General features: G+C 36.5%; 1 pseudogene; it reads left to right on the forward strand.

Moving 5' to 3' along the window:
• Positions 1 to 3,845: 3,845 nt before the first annotated feature.
• LOC112413670 (structural maintenance of chromosomes protein 6 pseudogene) lies at positions 3,846 to 6,523 on the forward strand (annotated as a pseudogene).
• The last annotated feature ends 14,708 nt before the right edge of the window (positions 6,524 to 21,231 follow it).

Raw genomic sequence — 21,231 nt, forward strand, 5'->3', positions numbered from 1 at the left:
TATCTGTTGGGCAAGCCACAGTCTTTCTGTGCCTCACTTTTTATCTAGGATGAAGTAGGGGAATAAACCAGGTATTCTTTGCAATTCCTCCAATCTTAAAATAACTTCATCTTTAAAAAACGGTATTTACCCGTGGCCCAAATGTTTAAAATGTCTGTTAGTGTTTTCCAAGGGCAAGTGCTAAGGAGTACATATATTGCAAAGTCAATAATTTTAGATTAACTGTCAGATTTTTTAACCATAGTGTTAAGGCTATATGCTTAGTTTGGATATACTCTACAGGAGAATTGTTAAATGCTTGTGCAGTTTAATTAAATATAATTTAATCAGTGGCTCAAAAATAGGAAGTATAAGAATATATTCTACTGGTCAAATACACATAAATTATCAAGTCGCCAAAGACACCAAAAGTCTTTGAAGTAATGTGAGAGTGTGAACTTGCTTTACTTTGAAGATACTCTGCATTAGATATGCTAGCGTCCTAAATCAGAAAAACTGGATGACATGAAAATCCTTTTCCCTTGTTTGCTTCCAAAGGAATTTACTACTATTATTCGAAAACAAGAACAGAATTCAGTTCAATTAACAGTGTACTAAGTTAATAATTAGTGTTTATATTTTTAAGTTTCAGCTATATTAAAGTTTATGAATCTGAAGAAGCTGGGCTAATATTCTATCATAAAAATGTCATTGAAAGTGCAATTAGCTTTAAGTGCAGAGGAAATAAGATAATGGAATCTGTTGCCCATTTTAGCTGTGGACCTTCAATTCCATGACATCTAATCTATTAAAGGACTTAAGATTTGCATACTTATTTAAATTTATTTACAAATTCACAAATTAATTGAGTAGATTAAAATTTCAGCAGTAATAAATCTTTGTAAAGCTTGGTTCTTCATAGAGAAAGAAAAACAAGATAATCTTTCATATGTAAAGAATAACGCTTGGGGCAGTTCAGACTTGCTTTATGGTACAGCACTGAACAGTTTTGCTTAATATTCCCCGTGTACTTACAAAGTTCTACTTTTTCTCCAAACCCCATAAAATCTTCTTTTTAATGAGTTCAGTAAAATATCTAAATTGCAACACTGCATCTATATACTTTGTCAAAGAACATTGTGGTATATTTCCTTAAAGTTGCATAAAGCAAATATTCTATGTACATTTCGGTACAAGACCTTGCAAACTTTTGGATTCTTAAAAACTACCTGGAAAACGCAACAGAAAAAAAAAGGCAAAGACTAGGAACATTATAGTTCCAAGAAAAGGAAACACAAATTTCTCTTAGATGTATAAAAAGGCACTCAATCTCACCAATAGTAAAAGATACAAATTGAAATTATGAGATATTATTTTCAACTATCAGATGGATAAGTATAAAAGTTTTATAATGCATTTGATGAGAATGTGGAAATATAGGCATGCTCCTACATTTCTGGAGTTTAAATTGATACAAACTCTATGCTGGGGGTTGAGGGAGGGTACAGGATCTAGTAGTTCTATCTCTAGGAATTTATAATACAGATATACTCAGGTGTGAAATGACACTGCAGTATTGTAAAAATAAATAATTGGATAGAATATAAAGGTCCACTATTGGGGACTGGTTAAATAAATTTCATACAATAGATCATTATGCAGCCTTTTAAAAGAATGAAAATGCTCTATATGTACTGACCTCGACCAATATGCAAAATATATTGTGAAGGATTTCCAAATGGTGTGGTGACTGATTAGGTTCACAGAGGCGCCCTTCTGCTAAGGAACAACTAGACCTTGGATAGGACCTGTCTCTTTGAGGCATTGTTGGTCTCTCAAGAGATAGGGGAGGTCTCTGAAGGCCCTCTCACTCCAAAAATCAAAATAAAACCAGAGTTGTTCTGAGGTAAATGAGGATAGTGGTAACACTGCTATCAGGATACTGAGGCTCTGGCTGACACAAGGTTGGGAAGGATGAACTGAGCCAAGACCCTGAAGTGATCCCAGAATGACGGCTTCTTTGGCTACACAAAAATCAGTTACAGATAGATTAAAGCCTAGATAAGAAAGGCAAAACTATAATGCTCTTAGAAAAGAATCGAGGAGAGTATCTTCATAGCCCCAGGACAGTAAAGAATTTATAAAAGAAGATGCAAACAGTAACAACTATAAAATAAAGATTGATAAATTTAACCACATTAAAATTAAGAGCTTCTGTTCCTCAAAAGACTCCATTATTATTAGGTATTAGAGGAAAAAGAAAAAGAAAAAATAGGAGAAGGTATTTGCAATACATATAAGCAGCAAAGCCTAGTAAGCATTACTATTACAAACTGATAGCGCAAATCAAACAGAAAAATGGGTAAGACTTTAACAGGTACTATACAAAAGGTGATATCCAAATGATCAATAAACAGACATCCTCCTTAGTAATTAGGGAAGTACACATTAAAACTACAGTGGGATACACACCTATCAGATTGGGAAAAAAGTTAAAAGTCTGACAACATTAAGTGTTGGAGAGAAAAATGGAACAACAGGAACATCCAAACAATGCTGGTGAGATTGTAAACTGGTACACTCTTCCTGAAAATATCATGTGGCATCCAATAAAGCTGAACATATATGTACCCCCGACCCAACGATTTAAATCCAAGATCTATACCTTAGAGAAATACATGCAGATGTGCATCTGGATGTATGTACAAGAATGTTCGCAGTAGTATTGTTATTAATTGGCCTAAACTGGAAATCACCCCAAAGCCCATCAACAGTAGAATGGGTAAGCAAATTTTGACACACCTGAACATTATACAGTAATAAAAATCAACTGAAATGCAACAAAAGGAACAAGCTGGAGATACATAAATGAATCTTATATACCTAATGTTGAGTAAAAAAGCAGAACACAGAAGAGTATATACAATGTGATTATATACTTAAAGTTCAACAAGAGGCAAAAGTAAGCCCTTTTGTTTCGAAATGCACACAGAGGTAGTACATTTATAAAGAAAAGCAAGGAAATTAATTAGGATAATGGTTACATCCTGGGGAGAGATACAATTGTGATCAGGAAGGCACACACATGTGGTTTCTCGAGTGCTAATAATATTCTATATCTTGACCTGGAGGCTGGGTTTTGTTGTTTTGTGGTTATTTTTTGGATTATGTTTTTTTCCATGATGCATGTTATACTTCACAGTTTAATCTTTCAAAAAAGGAAGTAAAGGAAATCACTACTAAGATAAACAAGCCACAAGAGAGTGCCAGGAATGAACAGGCAAATTCTAGGGGAAAGTAGAACTTTTCAAGTATACATGGAAAATTAAGCAAAGCTGACCAAATGCTGAACCACAAAGCAACTCTCAACAAGTTTCAAAGAACTGAAATGATACTGAGCATACTCTCTGACCACAGTGGAATTAAGCTAGAAATGAATAAAATTTTAAGTAGAAAATTCACACATTTGTAAATTAAGAAATACATTTCTACATAGTGCATTGTTCAAACATTGAAATCATTAAGGATATTAGAAAATATTTTAAACGGATTAACACTTGAAAGTACCACCTGTCACAAGTTGGGAGATGCAGTAAAAGCCATGCTGAGAGGGAAATTTACAGCATATAAAATACACATATTAGGAAAGAAGGAAGACGGAAAAACTTATGATCTAAAAATGTCTCATGAAATTAGAAAAACAGCAGAGGCAGGTGCAGAGCACCAGGCGGCAGGCACGCGGTTCCAGGGGGCCAATGGCGGCCAGGCAAGGCCAGGACACTCCCAGAGTAGCCTTAGCATAGGATTGCACCATGACAGTCCCACTGATTGGTTCCTTGAGGAGACTTTGTCTTGTTTGAGACCTGATGGCCAAAAGAGAGGAAGAAAACTTCTCTCCTAAAAATGCCAAAAGACTGAGACAAGAGCTGGAGGATTCTGATAAAGTGAGGAAGATGAATGTACAGTTTCTTTCACTAATGATACTTCTACTTTGCAGGAGAAATTGGGATAATTGAGAGTATTCAGCTAAGAAACTTCATGTGTCATTCCATGCTTACACCCTTTAAATTTGGTTCTAATATCAACTTTGTTGCTGGCAACAATGGAACTCAGCAGCTGTCTCAATAACATTAAGGAACAGTGGAGGTGATGCCTATAAAACTAATGTGTATGGTGACTCTACAGCTGTGCGACGTCTCATCAGCATGGACGGAAGTTGATCTTATAAACTAAAAAGTGAAACGGAAACATGGTTTCTACTAGGAAAGAAGAGCTAATTACAGTTAATCCTAGCTTACATCCTAGTGACTAGGATTGTTAATCCAGTTTCTGTTTTAACACAAGAGATGAGCAACCAGTTATAGCTATCTAAAATTGAGGGAGACAAATACAAATTCTTCATGAAAGCAACCCCACTTGAACAGATGAAGAAAGATTATTTATACATTATGGAAACAAAGAACAAAGGAGTAGATAAATCAAGGAAGAGTAATTTACTGAACTAAAGTGCCAGTGTTTAGAGAAAGAAGACGTTTACAAAGCATTGCTAGTGTAAGTATAATGAAGGCTAATTTAACATACTTGAAATGTGAAATGCCTTGGGCAGTGGTCAATGAAACTGAAAAACAAGTGAGTGCTATCAGAGATAATATAAAAATTGAAGAAGATCGTGCTGCTAGACTTGACAGGAAAATGGAAAAACAGTAGGCCAGACTTCATGAAGCAGAAAAAATACAAGGATATTCAAGATAAAATAGAAAAGATTAGTCAAGAGACAACTGCCTGAACACCAAAATGTATGGTATTGAAAGGAGATGTTACTCCTAAGAAAAGGGCCTATAATGAAGCTGAAGTTTTATATAACCATTCCCTAAATGCATATTGAACATTAAAGAAAGATGATGAGTAGCTTTGCAAAAGAATTGAAGAACTAAAAAAAAAAAAAAAAGTACTAATCAATCTTTGGAACTGGAGCAGCTGAAAAGGCAAAAAAATTATCTTAGTTAAAAGAGAGTGTAGGGCTTCCCTGGTGGCGCAGTGGTTGAGAGTCCGCCTGCCGATGCAGGGGACGCGGGTTCGTGCCGCGGTCCGGGAAGATCCCACATGCCACGGAGCGGCTGGGCCCGTGAGCCATGGCCGCTGGGCCTGCACGTCTGGAGCCTGTGCTCCGCAACAGGAGAGGCCACAACAGTGAGAGTCCCGCGTACCGCCAAAAAAAAAAAAAAAAGAGAGTGTAACCTAGTGTAACCTAGAGATTGCCATACTGAGTGTAGTAAGTCAGACAAAGACAAATATCATATGCTATCGCTTATATGTAGAATCTAAAAAAATGGTACAAGTGAACTTATTTGCAAAACAGAAATAGTCACAGGTGTAGAAAACAAACTTATGCTTACTGGGGGGAAGAGGGGGAGGGATAAATTGGGAGATTGGGATTGATATATAAAAAGATAACTAATAAGGACCTACTATATAGCACAGAGAACACTTCTCAATACTCTGTAATGATCTATATGGGAAAGAATCTAAAAAAGAGTGGATATATGTATAACTGATTCACTTTGCTGTACAGCAGAAACACATTTTAAATCAACTATAATCAAACAAAAATTATATATATTAAAAAGGAGAGAGTGTAAAGGCCTTACAGGATCAAGAAAGTTCAATCAAGAGATTGAACAGTTTTAGCCATAGAAAAGAACAAAGAGGAACATACCAGAATTGAGAGAAAAATTAGATGTGAAGTATATGCTGAACTATAATCAGCAACAACTGAAAGAACTGAAAGTAATACTGATCGACTAAAAGGATTTGACCCTCATGGTCCAACTCTTCTCAAAGCCAGAGATGAGCTTATAGATGTGGACATTTTACCTATAAACCCATAGGCTCTTCAGGAGCTTGCATTCATCTTTGGGACCCTGAGGGTGCTCTGGCTACTGAACCTTGCTTAAAAGGACTTCTGCAAAGCTATTGTTGCCATAATCATGCTGATGAAAGAATGCTTCAGGCACTGATGAAAAGGTTTTATTCACCAAGCCACAGATAATATTTTCTGAGTTTTGGAATAAGACGTATGATGTTAGACACAGAGCTGCTTATCATCCAGTTTCCAACAGTTCTGACAGATTTAGAAATAGAAAATGCAGTTGTTGCAAACAGCCTAACTGACATGAGAGGCATAGAGACAGTGCTACTAGTCAAAAATAATTGTGTAGCTTGTGCAGTAATGCAGTCCCAAAGCTAGCCAAGAACTGTAGCTTTTACTGCTGATGGTGATCAGGTTTTTGTGGGACATTATTATTTATCTGAAAATATAAGACCTAAGTTTCTAAGCAGAGATGTGGATTTATTTCAAACTGACTTGGAGAAGGAGGATGAAAATAAGTAAGCCCAGATATTAAATCTTCACCAACATTTGTCTATCCTTGGAAAGGATATTAAACACAATGAAAATTTTCTTAGAAGGTGCCAACTACATTATAAAGAGTTAAGATAAAAATAAGAAAAAGTATTTCTAAAATGTGGGAACTTGAGAATATAGAAGAACTCCAGTCTGCAGATGTTGCAACTTTGGAAGATGAGCCTCAAGAAAATAAAATGAAAATGAAAATAGTTGAGAAAAATATGGAACAACAAAAAGAAAACATGGAGCATCTTAAAAGTCTGAAAATAGAAGCAGAAAACAAGTATGATGATGCAATTAAACTGAAAATTAATCAGCTAGCAGATCCACTTAAGGATGACTCAAACCCTGATGATTCTGAAGTGGATAACCAAAAACAAGAGAAATGGCATTTTGAAGAAAAACAAAAAGAACACTTGGATACTTTAACTAAAAAGAAACAAGAGCTAGATATGAAAGAAAAAGAACTAGAAGAGAAAATGTCACAAAAAAGGAAGATAAATCTGCCCAGAGCAGATAGAAGAAAAAAAATTCTGCATCGATTCTAGATAAAGAAATTAATAGATTAAGACAAAAGATATAGGCAGAACATGCTAGTCATGGAGATCAAGAGGAAATAATGAGGCAGTACTAAGAAGCAAGAGAAAGGTATCTTGATCTGGATAATAAAGTAAGGACTTTTGAAAGGTTTATTAAATTACTGGAGGAAATAAGAACCCATAGATATGAAACATATCAACAATTTAGAAGGTCTTTGACTTTACAATGCAAATTGTACTTTGACAACTTATTATCTCAGCCAGCCTATTTGTGGAAAAATGAATTTTGACCACAAGAATGAAACTGTTACTATATCAGTTCAGCCTGGAGAGGGAAACAAAGCTCCTTTCAATAACATGAGGGCCTTCTCCAGAGGCGAATGTTGTTGTTGGTGGTGGTGTTTTGTTTTTTCCATGGCTTGCTTCATTCTTTCCCTGTGGTCCACTACTGAATCTCCTTTCAGATGCCTGGATGAGTTTGATGTCTACATGATTATGGTTAACCAAAGAACTGCAATGAACATGAGACTCAAGACAGCAGACTCCCAATGTTTCAGTCAATTTATCTTGCTTACCCCTCAAAGCACGAACTCACTTCTGTCAAGTGAACTGATTAGAATTCTTTGAATGTCTGATCCTGAAAGAGGACAAATCACATTGCCTTTTTAACCTGTGACTCAATAGCAAGAAGACCAAAGTTGGTTTGTACCTTAAATGCTATGTCCTCATGTTGAAAGATTTGCAAAGGGAAAAAAATTCAGGATTATTTGATGAAATAAAATGAAACCAAAGATATTCTAAAAAAAAAAAAAAAGCTCCTTTATACATCTGACCACAATAAATTATGTAAATAAGTCTAGAAAACCAACTACAATCTAAAATTATTTTTACTTTACTTTGAGAAAATCAATTTCATAGTACTGGTTTTAAATCTTTTTGGTTTTTTTAACTGTCTACTTTTATAGATTTTTTTTCAGAAGTAAAATTTTGTACATACTTACATATCTGTTTAGTTTGGGTTCATTTCTATACTATTTTGTAAGAATTAAAAGTTTGAGCATCTGGGGAAAAAAAAGAAAGAGAGCAGAAATAAAACCCAAAGAAAGTGGAAGAAAAGAAAAAATAAAGATAAACGTAGAAATTCATGCAATAAAAACATACATATAATGGAGAAAATCAACACAGCTAAAAGATAGTTCTTTGAAAAAAGCTAAGGAACATAATAAACTTCTTGTGAGACTGATCAGGAAAAAAGAGAAAATATCTTACCTTACCACAGCCTGGATCAGCTGTAAACTGAACTTTCTGGCGTTTTACATGTGCTTACTATTATTACAAATCGTTTAGATATTAAAAGATCACAAAAGGATATTATAAAAAAACTTTATAATTTTGAAAAATTAGATGAAAGAGATTTCTAGCAAGACCCAATTCTCCAAAATTGACACAAGAAGAAAGAGAAAACCAGATAATTCAGTAACTCTTAACTAAACTGAATCTGTAATTTAAAGCCTTCTCAATGAAAGGAAGGGTTTGCTTCTATTATTAGTATTTTGTCTTTGTCATTGGTCACCTTTTCCTTCTTTACACGTCTAATAATCTTTTATTATATGACAGACTTTGTGTGTAAAAGGAGAAGGCTCCAGCTGATATCTTCCATTAGTGAAGGGTCCTCCTTTCCTCAGTTAGACAGATAGATTGAAGGACAGATCACCTCAATCCAATCAGTGATTGAGTTGGGTCAGGGCTTTTAATTGAGAGTTTATAGTCTCTGATTCTTTAGCCTTGTAGTTCTGTCCTTCAGAGGTTTGAGCTTAGCTCTTTGCATACAACCCCATTGTTATGGGCTAAATTGTGTCCCCATCCCCTCTCAGCTCCAAATTCACATGTTGAAGTCCTAACCCCCAGTAATCAGCATGTAACTGTATTTGGAGATAGGGTCTTTAAAGAGGTAATTCAGTTAAAATGAGTTCATTAGGGAGGGCCCTAATCCAATATGATGGATGTCCTTATAAGAAGAATTAGGACACAGACACATATATAGAAGGAAGACCATGTGAAGACACAGGGAGACCACCATAACCCAAAAGCCAAGGAAACAGGCCTCAGAAAAAACCAACCCTGCTGACACTTTGATCTTGGACATATAGCTTCAGGAATTGTGAGAAAATAAACTTTTCTAGGCTACCCAGTCTGTGGTACTCTGTTATGGCAGCCCTAGCAAGCTTATTCACCCATGTATGTATACCTGAGGGAGAGGCTAGTTGTGAATTTGTGAAAGCCTCCTTTCCCTAGAAGGATTTTTTTTCCCCAAGCACCACAAGACAATGGGAGATCACAATCTGCCTTTCTGGCCAGCACCCAGCCTCACATCACCCTCAGGAAATGTCTCATGGGGAAAACCAGCCTTGCATTTGGGCTCTTCCAGTTTCTAATAGGTCACACCAGCTCTGTGTGATTGTCAAAAATTCTTCTGGCTTCTTTTTCTTCTAGTACAGTCTCCCTGTTTAAGTCAAGCCCACCAGGGAAGAAAACAATCATTAGCTCACCTAGGATAGGTTCTTACTGTTCTGGAATTTTAGTTCACCCATTCCTCTTTGTTCCACGACTCTCTGATATCTTTACAAATATAAATTTGCAATTTATCCATGTTATTTTCTAGTTGTTGCAACAAAAACATTGGAATCCTGCAAATTAATATATCCTACCAAGAAGTTAAGGTTTTCATTAAACAAATGAATCCAGCAAAATATAAAAGGATACATCACAACCAAGTTGAGTTTATTTCAGGAATATGATTGTTTCAACATATAAAAATTAATCAGTGAATTCACCACAGTAACAGAAGAAGTGAGGAAAAATCATGATTATCTTAATGATGGAAGCATTGATAAAATTCTACATGTAGTCATGAAAAAAAAACTCTTAGCAAACTATAGATAGAAGGAAACATCTATAAATTGTTATAGGGTATCTACGGAAAACAAAACTACAGGAAACATAGTACTTAATGGTGAAATGTTAAAACTGTTCACTCTGAAATCAGGAACACACTGGAGATCCTAGCCAATACAATAAGGCAAGAAAAATAGAAAACAGTGTTAAAGATAGAGGAAATAAAATTGAATTCTTGGGACTTCTCTGGTGGCTCAGTGGTTAAGAGTCTGCCTGCCAACACAGGGGACACAGGTTCGAGCTCTGGTCCAGGAAGATCCCACATGCCATGGAGCAACTAAGCCCGTGCACCACAACTACTGAGCCTGCACTCTAGAGCCCACCTGCTGCAAACTACAGAGTCCATGCACCTAAAGCCCATGCTCTGCAACAAGAGAAGCCACCGCGATGAGAAGCCTGCACACCACCACAAAGAGCAGCCCTTGCTTGACGCAACTAGAAAAAGCCCGCCCGCAGCAACGGAGACCCAGTGTAGCCAAAATATAAATAAATAAATTTAAAAGAATAAAAGGGGACAATTATATTAAAAAAATTGAATTCTTTGCATTCTTAGAAATTAAAATCCACAGATTGATATTAGAATTATTAGATGAGTTTAACAAGTTTATAGGATACAGACTAGTATGCAAAAATCAATGGAACTTCCCTTGTTAAGCATCAAACCATTAAAAAATGAAATTTAAAGATACTGTTTACAATAGCATCAAAACATACCAAACACCTACTAATAAATCTAAAGAAAGATGTGCAATATCTCTATACAGAAAACCTAAAAACATTTCTAGAGAAATTGAAAATGACGTAAATAAATGGAGGGATATACTATGTCAATGTATTAGAGGACTCAAAATAGTAAAGATGTCATTACTCTCTGGGTTTATCTATAGAGTCAATGTAATCCCAATCAAAATTGCAGTGAGTTAATTTTTGTGGAATTGACAGATGGATTCTTTTATTTATTTATTTATTTTTGGCTGCATTGGGTCTTTGTTGCTGTGCACGTGCTTTCTCTAGTTGCGGCAAGCAGGGGCTACTCTTCGTTGCAGTTTGCAAGCTTCTCGCTGCAGTGGCTTCTCATTGCAAAGCACGGGCTCTAGGTGCGTGGGCTTCAGTAGTTGTGGCACGTGGGCTCAGTAGTTGTAGCTCGCTGCCTCTAAAGCACAGGCTCAGTAGTTGAGGTGCACAGGTTTAGTTGCTACACGGCATGTGGGATCTTCCTGGACCAGGGATCGAACCCATGCCCCCTGCGTTGGCAGGCAGATTCTTAACCATGGCGCCGCCAGGAAAGTCCCTGACAGGTAGATTCTAAAGTGGAAGAGTAAAGAATATGTCAAGGGTCAAGAATAACCATGACACTCCTGAGAAAGAAAAATATGTGAGGACATACTCTACTAAATATTAAGATATAAATCTACAGTAATTAATACAGTATGATATTGGTGAAAATATTGACAAATAGACCAATGGAATGGAGTAGAGTCCTTATATAGACACCTGGTTTATGATAAAGGTGTCATTACAAAAGTGGTGTTGGATTAATTAGATTTTTCTATGAAAAGGGAAAGAAAAGAGACACCCCGCCATCTCACACTATAAGCAAAAATCAATTCCATGTGGATTTTAGCTCCAAACATAAAAGAGAAGTATTAGAGACAGCCCAGACACAGACTCAGAAAGTGCATGAGAGAGAGATTTACTTCTCACTTTTGAACATTTTAAAATTCATACCTGCAATGGAACAGTAAGGTGCCCTGTTACAAAATATCTGAGTGACACTGAGATATAGAGGCTGACAGTAACTGGTTCTTTGAAGAGATCTAGACCCCTTTCTTGAAATACAGACCCAGATTTAGGAGAGACACCATCAGAAACCACTTCAAACTAAGTTCCTTCCCTTGTGATAAGGAGCTTGAGGCCAAGGAGCTTGAGTGAGCTGTGATTCCCAGGTTTCCTGTCCTCAGTCTTATACTGACACAGACCAATCCCAAACGGGGCATTTCCAGCTGCTTCCAACACCTTGGATCCTACTTCACTAAGGACATTCCCTACTCCTCATAGTCTTTCATGAGTCTGTACTATTTTGCTGCTAAAAAAAGAACTCAGCAAATTCCCCTCCTTCCTGATTAATCTGTTGATTTCCCTTGGAGCACCAATATATTTTTCAAAACTTCAAAGATGAGTAAATGTTCTAGGTATTAACTCCAGTACTATACCCCAAATGATAGTTTATTAGAATGACTGTCAGTGACTATGCACTTTTGAACTCACCTAAATATAGCATTTTCCATCATCAGAATTTTAGATTAACATCAGAAGATACAAAGTCTTATTTCATTAATCTGTATGCAATTTTAGTATTCATTGATACGGACGTTTTATTATTACCTGCACTTCCTTGCCTAACGTACGTTTCTTCTAGCAGGTATCAATAGCTGTTAAAATGCATCTTGTTTTATTCCTATGTCATTAAAAGCACAATTAACAACGCTGTTCTTTGAAGATAGAGCACCTAATGAGTTCAATGATCAAACTCATGAGATAGCCACAGAAGCTGCTGTGTCTCAATGTTTTAGTCCTTATTAGCAGTCACGTCCCTGCGATGACTCAAAAGCATTCTTAGACACTTCTGTTTAGTCTACTAAGTTTAAAATGGGTAACAGGGGGACTTCCCTGGTAGCACAGTGGTTAAGAATCCGCCTGCCAATGTAGGAGACACAGGTTCGAGCCCTGGTTGGGGAAGATCCCACATGCCACGGAGCAACTAAGCCCGTGTGCCACAACTACTGAGCCTGTGCTCTAGAGCCCGCAAGCCACAACTACTGAAGTCCATGCACCTAGAGCCTGTGCTCCGCAACAAGAGAAGCCACTGCAATGAAAAGCCCATGCACCGCAGCAAAGAGTAGCCCCTGCTCACTGCAACTAGAGAAAGTCCACACACAGCAACAAAGACCCAACGCAGCCAAAAATAAATTAATTAAAATAAATAAATAAATAAATAAAATGGGTAACAGATATTTATCATAATACATTATCAAAATTCTAAGATAGATTCTGAGACAGAAAAAGTTAATAATTGATCAGAAAGTCATACAAGCTTATATCACAGACACTATTTTGTTGTCACCTATTAGAGTCAATATTTATAAAATAACAGGTATTAATCTCACTGATCATACAATGTGTATTTGCTCACTGTAGGAGCATGTGAAAACCACAACCACCTCAACTTTGGGGAAGTAAAAATATTTAAGATAACCCACCAGTGGGCCTGAACTGATATGTTGGCAGTACCTTGTTTCCCCCGCACTTCCTTTTAGGAGTAGATGAAACTTTATTCCTCTAGCTCTAAGTGAAGCCAGTGGCTGGGGCCTGTTTCTCTCACCAACTCTTACTGGGAATGGACTCCCAGCAACATCCCTCCTAGCCCTCATGCTCACCCCTCCCAGGGCAGTCCCCAGCCTCGAGTTTGTGAATAAACTTAGAATCAAACTGCCATTTGTTTTCCAGGTAATAGATGGAGGAATAAAAAAGTAAGTAGTGTTAACATTAAATTCCATTCATCCCAATATTATAGATTAAACAGTCAACTTAAATGATGAAAAACTCTTGGAAAAAAAATAGGAGTAGGACTTCACTGGTGGTCCAGTGGTTAAGAATCTGCCTTCCAATGCAGGAGAGCCGGGTTCAATCCCTGCTCGGGGAACTAAGATCCCACATGTCTCAGGGCAACTAAGCCCACAAGACACAACTAGAGAGCCCACATGCTGCAACGAAGATCCAGCGTGCCTCAACTAGGATCTGACGCAGCCAAATAAATAAATATTAAAAAAACAAAACAAAAAAAAACAGGAGTAAATTTTCATGACCTTAGATTAGGCAATTGTTTCTTATGACATCAAGAGCAAAAGCAACAAAAGAAAAAACAGATAAATTGGACTTCATCAAAATTAAAAACTTTTATGCTTCAAAGGACACCATCAAGAAAGAGAAAAAACCACCTACAGAATGACAGAAAATATTTGCAAGTCACACATCTGATAAGGGACTTATATCCAGAATATATAAAGAACTCTTACAACTCAACTATAAAAAGACAATCCCATTAAAATGGGTAAAGGATTTGAGTAGATATGTCTCCAAAGAAGATATAAATGGCCAGTAAGCACATGAAAAGATGCTCAACATCATTAGTCATTAGGGAAATAAAAATCAAAGCCACAATGAAACACCACTTTACACTCACTAGTATTGCTATAATAAAAAATGGAAAATAACAATTGTTGGTAAGGAGGTGGAGGAATTGGACCTCTTGCATATTGCTGTTGAGAATGTAAAATGGTTCAGCTGCTGTGGCAAATAGTTTGGCAGTTCCTCAAAAAGTTAAACATAGAGCTACCATATGACCCAGTAATTCTACTCCTAGGCATGTATCAGGAGAATTGAAAACATGTAGCTATACAAAAACGTGTACATAAATGTGTATAGCAGCATTATTGAAAATAGCTAAAAATTGGAATCAACTCATCCATCAAGAGATGAAATGATAAACAAAATATATTACATTTATACAGTGAAATGTTATTTGGCCAAAAACAGGGATGGAGTACTGATACATGATACAACATGGATGAAATTTTGAAAACATTACGGCTGAGTGAAAGAAGTCATATACAAAAGGCCACATTTTGCATGATTTCATTCATATAAAATGTCCAGAAGAGGCAAATCCATAGAGACAGAAAGTAGAGTAGCAGTTGCCAGGGACTGAGGGAAAGGAAGAATGGGAATCACTGCAAATGTGTACAGGGTTTCTCTCTGGGGTGGAAAAGTTCTAGAACTACATAGTGATGATGGTTGCACAACTTTGTAAATATACTAAAAATCACTGAATTGTACACTTTCAAAGAGTGAATTTTATGGTATGTGAATTATAGCACAATAAAGCTGTTATTAAAGATCAATATCTTACTGTACAGCAAAGGGAACTATATTCAATATTTATAATAACCTATAATGGAAAAGAATCTGAAAAATAATATATATATGTGTAACTGAACCACTTGCTATACACCTGAAACAAACACAACGTTAATCAACTATACTTCAATTAAAAAAAATCAGTATCTCCCAACTATTAAAATCAAACTATCAAAATAAATCAATAAGGCTTAAATCTTTTAGAAAGAATAAACAAGTTCTGTTATCTGACATTATTGAGGAAGGCTGGCTGGTCAGTTAACTTAAAAAGTTAATTAAAAAGGAAATCATTGTATAAAGATATACATACCTTGCAAACATTTTATTCCAACTTAAAATATAAAAGGGTACATTCATTTAACTATCTTTGATATAAGGCCAAGAAGTTTTCTGTAGGTTTGATTTTGCTGATTGGTGTTCTCTGCCATCTTTCTGGCATAAACCACACTCACTGGATATCATTTCCAGAACTGGTATTTTTAAAGCAGACCAGAACTCAGAGATACAAGTGAAGAAATCTGAGTCCAGAATCCTTCCATTTTTTTTCAGTTCCCCCTTTTATCAGACACCTTGTACAAAATCAAATTCTGTTAGCCTCACCCCTCTCTTCTTCCAGCCACTGCTACCAACACCATTCTGTGTGGACTCTGCAAACTTCATGCTGGCACAACCTGCCTAACGACCTCACTCATCACTTTTCTCTGAGTTCCCCCTTGGTTTCTGTCCATTGATGTCAAGGTGAACTCAGCCTTGTGCAGTCTGGAAATTCAGGGGAATGACGTTCTGGGGATGAGCTTTGAAGAGTGGCAGATGATAACTGGGGGATAGATTATTCTCCATTTTTCCCCATCTTGTCCCTCACATACTGCCCAGGGGCAGTTCATGTGCCTTCTCAGAGGTTGATTCATGAGATTAAGCATTTAGTTGCACTTAGCCAGCTTGATACTGGATTTCCTTCTGTTTTTTTTTTTTTGCGATACGCGGGCCTCTCACTGTTGTGGCCCCTCCCGTTGCGGAGCACAGGCTCCGGACGCGCAGGCCCAGCGGCCATGGCTCACGGGCCCAGCCGCTCCACGGCATGTGGGATCTTCCCGGACCGGGGCACGAACCCGTGTCCCCTGCATCGGCAGACGGACCCTCAACCACTGCGCCACCAGGGAAGCCCTGGATTTCCTTCTGTAGCTGCTTCATTCCTCTTGCTCTTCATTCCTGCAGGGATTTCACTCCTTATCAAAGAAGTAGCACATAGGCTTTGTTTCAGGCTCTGTTTTTGAGGGAACCCAAGGCTAAGACATCTCTCAAGCTTTCACAGCTACTCTGTCCACTCCTTATTTGACAGAAATTTTTAGTGACCTGATTATAGCAAGTCTTTCTAAAGCATTTAACTTTTTAATAGTAAAAGCAAATTTTTCTTTTTAATACTCACATTTCATGGATTAATGTAATAAATTATATAATGACAGTAAAACACATAACTGGCAAAAGAGGTTCTTTAGAAACACAGTTGGCCCTTGGTATGCTGGAAAGCAGTCATGAGTTTGCAGATTAATTTTTTTGGGTCTTTGTCCATAGCAATTTACATTAAAAAAAATAGAAATATAGTTGATTTACAATATTGTGTTAGTTTCAGGTATACAGCAACATGAGTCAGTTATATATATGTACATTTTTCATATTTTTTTCCATTATAGGTTATTACAAGATTTTTTTTTTTAATTTTATTTTTTTGGCTGTGTTGGGTCTTTGTTGCTGCATGCAGGCTTTCTCTAGTTGCGGCAAGCGGGGGCTACTCCTTGTTGTGGTGCGCAGGCTTCTCATTGCAGTGGCTTCTCTTGTTGCGGAGAACAGCTCTAGGCACATGGGCTTCAGTAGTTGTGGCACGTGGGTCCTAGAGTGCAGGTTCAGTAGTTGTGGCGCACAGGCCCAGTTGCTCCACGGCATGTGGGATCTTCCCAGGCCAGGGACCGAACCTGTGTCCCCTGCACTGGCAGGCGGATTCCTAACCACTGCACCACCAAGGAAGTCCTATTACAAGATTTTGTGTTATACAATAAATCCTTGCTGTTTATTTACAGTAGTTTGTATCTGTTAATCCCATACTCCTAATACCTCCCCCCATTTCCCCTTTGATAACCATAAGTTTGTTTGTGAGTCTGTCTGTTTTGTACATAGATTCATTTGTATTATTTTTTAGATTCCACATATTAGTGATATCACACAATACTTGCCTCTGTCGGACTTACTTCACTTAGTATATGCTCTAGGTCCATCCACGCTGCTACAAAAGGCAGTATTTCATTTTTTATAGCTGAGTAATATTCTATTGTATATATACTACATTTTCTTAAACCAATTGTCTGTTGATGGGCACTTAGGTTGCTTCATTGTCTCGGTTATTGTGAATAGTGCTGCTATGAACACTGGGATACATGTATCTTCTTGAATTAAGAAGATTAAATTAATTTCATCTTTTCTGGATATATGGCCAGGAGTGGGATTGCTGGATCATATGATAGTTCTATTTTTAGTTTTTAAGGAACCTCCATACTGTTTTCCGTAGTGGCTGCACCAATTTATATTCTCACCAACAGTGTAGGAGCTTTCACTTTTCTTCACACCCTCTCCAGCATTTATTACTTGTAGACTTCTTGATGATAGCCATTCTGACTGGTGTGAGGTGATACCTCATTGTGGTTTTGATTTGCATTTCTCTAAAATTAGCAATGTTGAGCATCTTCTCATGTGCCTATTGGCCATCTGGATGTCTTCTTTGGAGAAATGTCTACTTAGGTCTTTTGGCCTTTTTTTTTTAATTGAGTTGTATGAGCTGTTCATGTATTTTGGAAATTAACACCTTGTCAGTTGTATTGTTTGCAAATATTTTCTCCATTCTGTAGGTTGTCTTGTCATTTTGTTGATGGTTTCCTTTGCTGTGTAAAAACTTTTAAGTTTGATTAGGTCCCATTTGTTTATTTTTGCTTTTATTTCTACTGCCTTGGGAGACTGATCTAAGAAAATATTGCTACGATTTATGTCCCAGAATGTTTTGCCTATGTTCTTTTCTAGGAATTTTATGGTGTCATGTCTTGTATTTAGGTCTTAAAACCATTTTATTTTTGTATATGGTGTGAGGGAGTTTTCTAATTTCACTGATTTATGTGTAGCTGTCCAGCTTTCCCAACACCACTTGCTAAAGAGACTGTTTTCTCTCCATTGTATATTCTTGCCTCCTTTATTGTAGATTAATTGGCCATAGGTGTGTGAGTTTATTTCTGGGCTCTTATTCTGTTCCATTGATCCATGTGTCTGTTTTTGTGCCAATACCATGCTGTTTTTATCACTGTAGCTTTGTAGTGTAGTCTGAAGTCTGGGAGAACTATGCCTCCAGCTTTGTTCTTTTTGCTCAGGATTGCTTTGGCAATTCTGGGTCTTCCTTGTTTCCACATAAATTTTACGATTATTGGTTCTATGTGAAACATGTCCTGGGTATTTTGATAGGGATCGCATTAAATCTGTAGAGTGCTTTGGGTAGTATGGCCATTTTAACAATATTAATTCTCCCAATCAAAGAGCATGAGATATCCTTCCATTTCTTTGAATCATCTTAAATTTCTTTTATCAATGTTTTATAGTTTTCAGTGTACAGGTCTTTCACCTCCTTGGTTAAGTTTATTCCTAAGTATTTTTTTGATGTAATTTTAAATAGGATTTTTTTTAAACTTTCTCTTTCTGATATTTCATTGTTAGTACAAAGAAATGCAACAGATTTCTGTATATTAATCATGTATCCTGCTACCTTCCTGAATTCATTTATTAGTTCCACTAGTTTTTATGTGGAGTTTTTAGGGTTCTCTATATAGAGTATCACATCATGCAGATTAATTTTGTTTGGCCATTTTGGAAAAACAGTTTGGAAGCTTCTTAAAAAGTTAAGCATATACCTAAACCTATGACTCAGTCATTCCCTCCTTGGTATTTACCAAACAGAAATAACGTATATGTCTGTCCATAAAAATTTGTATGCAACTGTTCATAGTAGCTTTGGTTGTAGTAGCCAAAAAAGGAAAATAACCCAAATGTACATTAACAGGTAAATGTATTAACAAATTGTGATTATATACATATAATAGAGTGCTACTCAGCAATAAAAAGAAATGAACTATTGATACATGTAATGCAGATGGATCTCGAAGTAACAACACTGAGTGAAAGAAGCGAGAAAAAAAAGTACTTACTATGTGACTTCATGTATATAAAATTCTAGAAAATTCAAACTAATCTAAAGTGACAGTAACAGATTAGTGGTTGCCTTGGGAAGGGGGAGGGGAACAGAGAGGCAGGAGGGAGGGATTACAAAGGAGCAAGAGGAAACTTCTTGGGGTGATGGATGTATTCACTATCTTGATTGTGGCAATGGTTTCATGGATGCATACATGTCAAAACGATTAAATTGTATTATTTAAATATGCATAGTTTACTGTATGTACATTATACCTCAATAAATTTGTTAAGAAAACTAAAAATTTACACATGGCAAACAAACACATAATGTGCTTACTATCATTAGTTAATAAGGAAATATAAATTAAAACCACAGAGATCTAATATAGTTAGTGGGGAAAGCATAAAGGTTGTTTAATATGCTTTCCTATTAGTCAAAAATTCACCTGATTTAGAAATAACATGAACTCATAATTATTATAGGAAAAGGTCATATTCTGTTTTATTACAATGTTTTGGTGTCATCCTGTCCAGCTCCAGCAGTCATGTGGAAACAGTCTGACATGTCCCTTTAGCAGCCTAGGTTTTTCCTAGGTTGGTCTCCATTAAGGTAAAAGTAACTGGTGAGCAATGTATTCCATGTTTGAGAAAGAATAACTCAACCTGAGTTTTAGGTTACCTTAACTATTATCACAAAGAATGTTTTCAGCCGTTCCTTGTAGGGGGTGGTGTTAAAAAAGATGAAGGGATAGATCTGACAAGAGGGCTACTCTAGGCACAAGTATTATAGAAAATCTAAGTATCAACTGGAAATGATTACACACCCACCAGAAATACTAAGATAAAAAAGACAAACACAAATGTTGGAGAAAATGTGGAGTAACGGTAAGTCCCCATTGTTGAAGGCATGTAAAATGGTACAATCCTTTGGAAGAAAGGTCTGGCAGTTTTTTATGAAACTAAACATACACCTACCCTAGGACCCAATGATTCCATCCTTAGATGTTTACTCAAGAGGAATAAAGACATGTGTTCATAAAAAAATTTGTATAAGAATGTTCATAGCAGCTTTATTCATAACAGCAAAAAAAAAGAAAGAAAAGTAAAAACAGCCCAGGTGTCCATCAACAGGAAAATGGAAAAAAACAAACTGACATATTCATACAAGAGAATATTCAGCAACAAAAAGGAATGAACCACTGATACAGGCAACATGAATTAATCTCAAAAACATGCTGAGTGAAAGAGGCATTATGCTTTGCATGATTTCATTTATATGAAGCTTTAGAATAGAAAAATTTAATCTGTGAGGCAAAATAATCAGAACAGTAGTTACATCTGAGAGTTGGGGTAGGGAATGACTGGGAAGGGGCATGAGGAAACTTTCTGGCATGATTGCAATGTTCTAAATTTTGAAAAGGGTTTGGGTTACACAGGTGTATGGATTTGGGAAAAATCAGCAAATTTATACTTAATATTTGTGTATTACACTGCATGTGAATGTACCTTAAAAATGAAAAAAATGAAACCATACTAAACCCTACTTAATGATATGCCTTTTGAAGTATTAGGGGATATATACTGATGTCTGCAATTTATTTTGAAAAACATCATAAAAATAACATGGATGAATAAGTAATAAAACCCGTAGAATAAAATGTAGAATCCATGTGGTTGGTATTTGGGTATTTACTGTAAAATTCTCTCAATTTTGCTGTATGTTTGAAAATTTTTATAATAAAACGATTAGGAAAAGCCAGTTGGTCTTATCTATTATCTATCCTTGGCCTGAAATAAATTATTCTTTCTATAGGATAGAGACTCTATAGAAACACAGGGACCGGAAATTAGCCCTGCATAATCCCTGGGATTCTAAAAGGTAAGTCATACATGTAAACATTGTAAGAAAGGTAAGAAAACATATTAATTATTGAAAAGAAAGCCAAGTTACATTAAGAGTAATTACTAATACTGGTGTTTATTATCACCACAAACAAGATGAGAGTACCATTTTTTTGTATCTTTTTAAAAACTGACTTTTTTCAGCCATTGCATGAAGAGCCATCTTTTTTTTTTTTTTTTTTTACCACCGGCCCAGCCACTCCGCGGCACGTGGGATCCTCCCGGGCCGGGGCACGAACCCGTGTCCCCTGC

This window comes from Neophocaena asiaeorientalis, unplaced genomic scaffold (assembly GCF_003031525.2).
Source record: "Neophocaena asiaeorientalis asiaeorientalis breed wild unplaced genomic scaffold, Neophocaena_asiaeorientalis_V1.1 scaffold721, whole genome shotgun sequence".
NCBI lineage: Eukaryota > Metazoa > Chordata > Mammalia > Artiodactyla > Phocoenidae > Neophocaena > Neophocaena asiaeorientalis.